Source organism: Metopolophium dirhodum, chromosome 4 (assembly GCF_019925205.1).
Source record: "Metopolophium dirhodum isolate CAU chromosome 4, ASM1992520v1, whole genome shotgun sequence".
In the NCBI taxonomy this organism is placed as follows: Eukaryota; Metazoa; Arthropoda; class Insecta; order Hemiptera; family Aphididae; genus Metopolophium; species Metopolophium dirhodum.
In genome coordinates this window covers 10,292,558-10,300,205 of record NC_083563.1, presented here as the reverse complement: position 1 = coordinate 10,300,205, position 7,648 = coordinate 10,292,558, and the positions used below count along the sequence as shown (strand labels likewise).

Here is a 7,648-nt window from a genome sequence, read left to right as displayed (position 1 = left end):
GCAGCTACCTGGCATGATTTCGACATAAAATAATTACTAAACCTTATGAACAAAAAAAAAAATTATCTCATGGAAATGTTAGTATTTATGCATTAGGTAACTAAAAAAATAACACTTTAAGGTTAATACAAAATATTTTCCACTATACATTGTACACAGTTTGTCCTACACTCATTCAGTGTCTAGAATTTATTGAGCAAATTTAGGACAAGTTGAATTGCGACATCACAAAGCAGTAGATACTGACAATTTTAATTAATAAAAAATTAAAAACAAACTCCTATACGTTCTTCAGTTTTATGACATAAGTAAATAATTTAAAATTCAAATAAATATTAATCATTAAAAAATAAAGTTAAAATATATGTATATTCATGTTATGTATTAAATATGTATACTAGTGTTTTACCTTTTATTTAACCCCCTTTTCAAAGCTAAAATAAGAGGTTTGCAGAAGACAATATTGTTTAGTCCGTTTAACGACTTATGAACCGCATTAATTGTTGGGAGGAGAAATTCCAGATAAACAGATTTATCTCCTTGTAATACATCTAATGCTTTAAGTAATGGTTTCATAACCTAAAATAATAAAATCAGTAGGTAATAAAGTTAACTAGTCTACAGAAATGTATATTAATATATAAAAATAATAATTACTCTACAATACTCTTTTAAAAAATCCAACTTCTCGTGGTCTTGAAAACGTAACCAATTCTAATTTGATACAAATTTCATCTATTTTATCAATATTTTCCACAATACAATTGATTGCATCATAATACGAATTCCATCTAGACGTATAAGTAATAAAGTATAAGTAACCAAAATTAATAAGTTGTTTAAATGAGTTTTATTTAATATTTAAAACAATTATTAAATATTTACCTTGTGACATTAGGTGTTATAAGATAACAATCAAGAATAACTTTGATTTTGTCTGCACTTAACGTTGATTGGTTTTGTTTATTAAATATTGATTGACATTTGCTAAAAACTCGTCTACTAATTGTCTTGTATGTGGTATCATTCTCAGCTTCTAGAATGTCTCCTGTTGCTATTAAGTTTAATGTGTGAGCTGCACAGCGCTGATGCGGAGGTAATGAGAAATTAAATGTTTTCTCTATATTTTCATTATCTAGTACATCAGAAATTTCGATTAATCTTGAGTTTTCCAGTTCATCAGAGTCAGCATTCTCCTGTGTATTATCACCATTATCATTATTGAATACTCTAAAAAAGATAATCTTTATTAAAATATACCTTATTAGTTATTATAGTAATATCACAAAGTAGATAAATAATGTAATAACGCAAATAAAAATTATTATAGTTAATTAGAAACAACTTAACATATTATTTTGAATTATGTTGGTATAAAATATACTCTAAATATCTTTAATTACCTAGGTATTATTAACCCATTAAGAGGATGCTGCACCCACATGTGTTGGCTCCGTTTTACTAACATACTACAATACTACATAGTACATAGCAAATTAGCATTGAGGAGCATAAACTGTGTAGTGTTGTTAATTTTAATATTACAATACATTGACTTATTATCAAATTTAAGGTAAGAAATTATTTATTACCTCTTGTCGGTTTTTTTTTATATTTTAATTTTAAGCGTTTACTTATGGTCATTACTTGCTCTAAAAATAAAATATAAAAAATCTACGAGAGATAATAAATAATATTTTTACCTTTAAATTTTATAAAAGGTCAATTTACTGTAATATTAAAACTAACAACTCTACAGTCTCTAAATTTACAATGTTTTACGTTAGTAAGACGAAAACAACACATGTGGGTTGTAGCATCATCTAACTATTAAGTTATAACAAATACTAAATAATTAAATAATACCTGAAAGCTTTAACAAAGTTTGCAGCATTGTCTGTAACTATGAGAGTAGTTTTTTTTATTAATTTTAAATTCATTGAGTATTTTATCAATAGCTTCTGCAATATTATCATATGTATGTCTACCAACCATTCTTCTGCAAGCAAGTCCTTTAGAATGTCAATGTAACGTTTGAGGATCAATCCAATGTACAGTAAAGCCTATGTATGATCTACAATAATAAAAATTAATAAATATAATATACGAAAAAAAAACACAATTATTTTGAATGCTCTAACCTGTGAAATATACTCCAACAATCAGCTGTTAAGCACACATATTTTATGTTTTCCAAGTCATTTACTAGTTGTGAAATCATTTGTTCATAAATGCATTGAACATTGCGCATTAATGTTCTTCTTGAAACAGGAACTTTATCGTTAGTAATTTTACAGTGTCTTAAAAATGCAGGGTGATCTATAAAAGAAAAAAGAGACACCGTACTAACTATAAGCTGCAATTTGCAGCATCAAATCAGCTTGAGTCAACTTTTTCACAGATATTTTCCCAACTTCTTCTATCTTCAATTGTTTACTGCATTGATTTAAATTGTTGTTTGACCTCTTCTTTGCACTGTTATTAAAATTATCCAAGTCGTTGGGATGTATAAGCTATATAAAAAAACATTAAATATTAGGATGATGTCAGCGCACTATTTGACATTTGTTTTCTCTTTCTTTAAAACATAGCAAGTTTGCATTCACTAGAACAAAACTTATGCTGTTAGCTCTAGTGTTAAATTTAAATTAACTTGATCTATTATAATCAAACATAAAGCTAAAAATATAATTTGTATTTGTATTTGTATGATGGCCTTTTTATATTTTAATTTTAAAGTGATATATTATAAAATATATTTTTAAACTGAAATATTTTACTAAATCGTCAAACAGGCCAACTCAGCCAAAAATATTATGTTATAGTTATAGTCTTACTTCATAACAGTCACTTATCATTTAATTTATGTGAAATATATATTCAGTTGCTATCTTAACAATATTTAAAATCACTTAAGTAGTGACGGAGCATCAAATTATAAATGTAAGAATTGATTTTATGTTTGATATCTATCATTTTGCTGACGTCCAAAAACTTGCACAAGTACTCATTGAATGAGATGTTTATATAAAAATGTATGACGAAATATGTTTGAATGTGAGTAAAATGTACTACTCTATACACAATAGTAGTATAAATTATTCTAATCTTACATACATTTTAGATTTTGAGCGAAGCAATGAATGTATTGATTTTACAATGATGTGTTTTTTTTTATTTTTTTTTTATTATTGTGTCTGTCATCACCTTTTAGGACAGTAAAAGTGCTTGGATTTTCTTCAATAGTAACTTTTCTGATAGGAAAGTGAATCTAGTTGGTACTTGGGTGGGGGGGGGGGGGGTCAAAAGTAAAAATTTCCCAGTAGTTTTCAAAAGCAACATGAAAAACAAAAGAGAAATTAAGGAAAAAGGGAATTTTTACGCAAAATCTGTTTTCGAGAAAATCGATTTTGGTTTTTGGTGTAACTCTAAAACAAATGACCGTAGGGACATGAAATTTTGACTGAATGTTTATATAAGCATTTTCTATACACCATTAAAATTTTCCAAATACTTTGACTCTTTTTAAGCTGTTTACGGACATTGTCAGTTTTCAATTTTTTTAGTTTTTTTTTCTATAAATATCAATAAAATTTTATCTGTTGAGTAAAAAAGCTTGAAAATTTAATAGAAGGCTCCTAAGTTATTCTTTCAAAGGCAGATGAAAAAATTTAAAAATCCTTAGTCACAGTTTTTATTTATAAGCATTTAAAGTTCAAATTTTGACAAAATACGGAAAAATCACAAAAATTAGCAAATTATTTTGAGTTAAGAATTCATAAAAATTTTTATTTTTAAATCTAAGATTTGAAAATGTAACATAAGATTACTCATAAGTTTGTCTACCCTTATCAAAAAAAAAAATGTCTACAAGAAACTTAAATTAAATTTTTATGAGCGTCTGAAATTTATATTTTTTACAACATTTGATATTTACTCGATTTCTCATGTAACAATTTTCTTATTTTCTTATAATTAAAAACGAATGACTGTAGATACTTGAAAATTTCACTGAATGTTTATATAAGCATTTTCTATACACCATAAAATTTTCCAAATACTTTGACTCTTTTTAAGCTGTTTACGGACATTGTCAGTTTTCATTTTTTTTAGTTTTTTTTTCTATAAATATCAATAAAATTTTATTTGTTGGGTAAAAAAGCGTGAAAATTTAATATAAGGCTCCTGATATATCGTTCTTAATAGCAGTTGAAAAATATTAAAAATACATAGGCAACAATTTTTGTTTATAAGCATTTAAAGTTCAAATTTTGACAACATTTATCAAATTTATAATTTATTAATTATTTTGTGGTTAAAAATGTATAAAATGTTTAACTTTTATGGCTAAAGATTGAAAATTTAAAACAGGCTCCACGTAAATAGGTTATATAAAAATTACTTTATTCATAATAATATCATCAAATATACTTGGTAAAATCATAGGCTGACTGACCGTTTTCGCTCAGAATCGTTTTTCTTATACAATGATATTATATCATTGAATTCAAATTTAACACCATCCATTACAGTGACCCACTTGTAACCTACTGTACATCAGAGGCGACATCCACTTATCCACCTTTTTGTAAATTATGTTACACATTTTTAGTCCAACTTGGACCACTATTTACCATTTAACCATTTTAATGTAATTTACAAATTATAAGACAAGAAAGTTAACAATGTTGTCTTTTTTTTATAGATTATAATAATAATTAATAGGTACCTACGACATACCAGTTACAAAATATCAAAGGTATAAATCAAAATATCAGAAAATACACAAATATGAAATAACGTTCTTAATTTTAAGTTTGATAATACTATAATAGGTTAACTTACTGATTTCTCAATACTAGTGTTACCTACTCTAATTACTATACATAAGCTAGTAACACAAGGATGGTTCTAATGAACACAAATTTGCTGTACTTACTTTAATATGTGTTCTTAGATTGGAATTTGAACATTTTGACGTTGATATTTTTTTAATTTTTGGCGTACACAACAAACATTTAAATAATAAATTATTTTGACGGTCACTCTCAAGCTGTTCAAAATATTTATTAATGCTGGGCCATTTCATCAAAACATTCTCATTCATGATATTAAACCTGAAAAATTATTCTAATTAAATATAATATTACACATATTTTAATAATTTAGATAGGTAACCACTTACTTGATCAACAAAATTCAAATGTAGAAAAGAATTTTCTGTTCGAGATATTACTATTTGAATATACCTAGTCTCGTGTTGACAGAAAATGGACAGACAGTCGAATTCAAAACCGAAAATACTCGCGTTAGTTTGACCTAACCGTGTTTTTAGTCGAAGTCGAAATAGGCGAATACTGAATGACTAATGAGTAGCGTATTTATTTTTATATTCGTACAGTGATTACTGATTACTGAATACTTATTACTAATAGATGATAGTTAGCGGTAGGCCTGTGTGTGTTATTACTTGGGGAGGGACGAGTAAAACTACAACAGTTTTCCCGATTTTGATAACAATTAATAACAGCGAACTTGATAAGAAAAAAAAAATAATGCTTATGCCAACCTACAAAAGTTAGAAAAAATCCCAATTCCCGCGGCGTTGACCAGCGAATAAATCAAAAATGAAAAAATCTATTTCATATGATTGAAAAAATGTATAGCGAGAAATTTTGCCTTCTATAAAATAAAACCCTGTTTAGTTAGCCTTTTAATCGGTGAAGTTAGGTTTTTATCATTTATTGATCAATGATCATTAATCATAATATATAATATTCATATTTTAAATTTTAATTTTAATACTTTTAACTTTATACTTTATACCAATACTTTATCTCTATTATATGCTTTATACTTCACACTTTCACAGTAGGTACATACTCACGATTACTAGTATTATTATTTAAATTTTTGGAGTTAAATGGCAGCTTTAATATTAGTGAAAGTATACTTGCTATGCTATGCTATAAGAAATAAATTTAATATATAATAATATGTGAAATGTGCCAAACAAACCTAACTATATTTATTGAAAAGGTATGAATGTATGATGCCATTATTCTCAGATTTAAATACTACTTTGGATATTTTTGTAGTAAATTTTTAGTAGATATTCATAAAATAAATTTAATTTGATTATTTTTAACTTTACAATTCCACAATTCATATTGGCGCAAGAAACTAATCTATTTATTTATATAATATTTAGAAACAAAAATAAAAATTCATATTTGTTGTTACTTATTACAATGGGTATTCTTTTCTCCTTATAAAAATAATGCTGTATAACACAAAAACAATATAGTCCATAAGGGACAATGTATATAAGTACCTATATAATGTGAGCAAACATAAATTTACTGCCACTTTTTCAGTAATATTTGTGTTTGTAAGAAATATGGACAATGGCTGACCCCTGTTAATTCATTTTTTACTGTTAACTTCATTCCAACACCATGATGAGTAAATATATATTTATATAATTATGATTTTAACAAATTACAATAATACTATGACATATTTATTATTTATCAAACTTAATATTATATTACTTTTTTATATTAAAAAATATTATTGACTTTAGTTACCCTTCAATGTTATACCTGTAGCTAAATGCATGTCTGCATTCTCCTTTTGCGTCATCCTTGATGTACCTGTTCTATGCATAGTTAGTTTATAGGTGTATGGTTTAAAGTATAGATGAATTTAAATTTGAAAGCAATGATGAATTAAAAATTGTTAAAATGTAAGTTAAGTCTCTAGGTAGCACAATTATTTTTGGAGTTGCAACTAAATAGTAAATAATTAAAATCAATTTCAAACAAGTTAAACAAATTATTTACTATTTTTTGGCAGTTTATCCCAAATTTTGGAAAAACTATTGAGAATTTCGGAAAATGACCTCTAGAGAACCTAACCAACCTCAAATAAGCTCAAATTATTCAATCGAAGATTCAGTTTTTATAAATGCACTTTGCCTTAGTAGGTACTTTGAAACTTGAAAATTGAAATTACTTTTCTAATTGTTATCTAGTGACGTGTATTTTATTTTCCTTGTACTGTTACCTAGGGTGGTTTTAAAAATTAAGTACCCATTATCTTTTTTTTATTATTTTATATTACATCATAATTTGTTTATAAATATTTTTTAAAAATTCTTTTACTGTTACCTAGGTGGTAACTAAAAACATTTACTACATTTTTCGTAATCCTAGTACTATACTTGATAAAATACAATCGAGAATAATTTATATTTCACTGGTTCAATGAATTATTACTTATGGTATTGAGAGTTGAGGGTTTACTTATGATGTTCACTTAACATAACTAAAAGTAACTATAAATTAATTAATTTAATTTCTATTAAAGTTTCTAAACTGTGCAAGTATTCTGATATTATGTGTATAATTTTGAAAAGCTATTTAAATAATGTTTATTATTACTTGTATCTAAACATAAAAATATTGTTAATACTAGATTTAGAAAAATGTAAATATAAGTATCATTTAAAATATGCCTAGATGTTGTAAATCTTTTGGTTTCAAAAACTTGTTAAATAGGAAATACTGCTATTATTAAAGAAAGGACTTATATTGAATATATATTGTGACTGCTCGATCATGTTTGTCATGTTCTCGAGAGTCAT

General features: G+C 25.8%; 1 pseudogene; it reads right to left on the bottom strand.

The window, feature by feature from the left end:
- Positions 1-405: 405 nt before the first annotated feature.
- LOC132942914 (uncharacterized) lies at positions 406-5,481 on the bottom strand (annotated as a pseudogene).
- Positions 5,482-7,648: the final 2,167 nt, after the last annotated feature.